This window comes from Oreochromis aureus, linkage group 3, assembly GCF_013358895.1.
Source record: "Oreochromis aureus strain Israel breed Guangdong linkage group 3, ZZ_aureus, whole genome shotgun sequence".
In the NCBI taxonomy this organism is placed as follows: domain Eukaryota; kingdom Metazoa; phylum Chordata; class Actinopteri; order Cichliformes; family Cichlidae; genus Oreochromis; species Oreochromis aureus.
Genome location: NC_052944.1, coordinates 97,145,216 through 97,147,465, shown reverse-complemented (window position 1 = coordinate 97,147,465; position 2,250 = coordinate 97,145,216). Strand labels below are relative to the sequence as shown.

The window sequence follows — 2,250 nt, the reverse complement described above, 5'->3', positions numbered from 1 at the left end:
AGCCAATTTGAGCCTCAAACTCTGAACATAACCTGCTGCAGACCAGCTGATGTGTTCAGTTACCATGGTGAGGAATTTCACAATAAAGGAGGCGTACGCTCTGTCTTTTCCCGGCCCGACGCTCTGGGACATTTTAGGCAAGTTTCCTGGCAGAATCACTTCCTGTTCCTGCTCAAACACAGTGGTGTTTCTGAGTAGCTTTTCTGCTTAGCAATTTAATTTAAATCTTTTGATACATTCCTTTTTCATAGTATAATCTTAACGTGCTTCATCTGAATCACCCTTTCTGTGTACTCACTACCTAATTTATAGCCAAAGTATTCACTCACTGTCTCTTTACTGTTTCGCTAGCTTAGCTTAACTCGTAGCCGACTCGTTAGCACCATGGCTACTTCACCTGTCCCTCCTGCACTTTCCTGCTCATTGTGTCAGATGTTTAGTTACTCCTCGGCCTCCTTTAGCAGTAATGATACCTGTAACAAATGTAGCATATTTGCAGCTCTGGAGGCCAGGATTACTGAATTGGAGACTCGGCCGCACCCTTCATTCACCCGTAGCTAGCCAGGCCCCTGTAGCTGGTGCAGCCGAAGATAGCGTAGGCCCCGCTAGCTGTTCCCCGGCAGACCCCAAGCAGCTGGGGAAAGAGGGCGGCTGGGTGACGGTGAGGAGGAAGCATAGTCTTAAACTGAAGCCCCAGGTACACCACCAACCTGTTCATGTGTCTAACCGTGTTTCCCCACTCGGCGACACACCCGCCGGGGTCAAACTCTGGTAATTGGTGATTCTGTTCTCAGACATGTGAAGCTAGAGACACCGGCAACCATAGTCAATTGTCTTCCAGGGGCCAGAGCAGGCGACATTGAAGGAAATTTAAAACTGCTGGCTAAGGGTAAACGTAAATACAGTAAGATCATAATTCACGTCGGCAGTAATGACACCCGTTACGCCAATCGGAGGTCACTAAAATCAATATTGAATCGGTGTGTAACTTTGCCAAAACAATGTCGGACTCTGTAGTTTTCTCTGGTCCCTCCCCAATCAGACCAGGAGTGACATGTTTAGCCGCATGTTCTCCTTAAATTGCTGGCTGTCTGAGTGGTGTCCCAGAAACGATGTGGGCTTCATAGATAATTGGCAAACCTTCTGGAGGAAACCTGGTCTTGTTAGGAGAGACGGCATCCATCCCACTTTGGATGGAGCAGCTCTCATTTCTAGAAATATGGACCAATTTATTAAACCCCCAAAATATGACTATCCAGAGTTGGGACCAGGAAGCAGAGTTGCAGTCTTACACGCCTCTCTGCAGCTTCTCTCCTCCTGCTACCCCCAAAACCCATCTCCATTGAGACTGTGTCAGCTCCCAAACAGACAAAAACAAAACTAAAACCAGCAATAAACAACTTAAACATAAAAATCACAAAGACAGAACAATACAGTATCCACATCTGAACCAAAGAGTAAAACAGTGAAATGTGGATTATTAAATATTAGGTCTCTCTCCTCCAAGTCTCTGTTAGTACATGACTTAATAATTGATCAACAAATCGATTTACTCTGCCTTACAGAAACCTGGTTGCAGCAGGATGATTATGTTAGTTTAAATGAATCAACACCCCGAGTCATTCTAACTACCAGAAATCCCGAAGCACAGGCTGAGGGGGCGTGTGTGGCAGCAATTTTTCACACCAGTCTATTAATTAACGAAAGACCAAGACAGACTTTTAATTCATTTGAAAGCCTGATGCTTAGCCTCGTCCACCCCAGCTGTAAAACTCAGAAACCAGTCTTACTTGTTATCATCTATCGTCCACCTGGGCCTTACACAGAGTTTCTCTCTGATTTCTCAGACTTTATCTGATTTAGTGCTCAGCTCAGATAAAATAATTATTGTGGGTGATTTTAACATCCATGTAGATGCTAAAAATGACAGCCTCAACATCGCATTTAATCTGTTATTAGACTCAATTGGCTTCTCTCAAAATGTAAAAGAACCCACCCACCACTTTAATCACACTCTAGATCTTGTTTTAACATATGGCATAGAAACTGAACATTTAACAGTGTTTCCTGAAAATCCTCTGCTGTCTGATCATTTCCTGATAACATTTACATTTACAATAATTGATTACACAGCAGTGGAGAGTAGACTTTATCAAAGTAGATGTCTTTCTGAAAGTGCTGTAACTAAGTTTAAGAATATAATCCACCCACTGTTATCATCCTCAATGCCCTGTACCAACATAGAGCAGA

At 43.6% G+C, this 2,250-nt stretch overlaps 1 pseudogene; it reads left to right on the top strand.

The window, feature by feature from the left end:
- Positions 1 to 411: 411 nt before the first annotated feature.
- LOC120438573 lies at positions 412 to 1,231 on the top strand (annotated as a pseudogene).
- Positions 1,232 to 2,250: the final 1,019 nt, after the last annotated feature.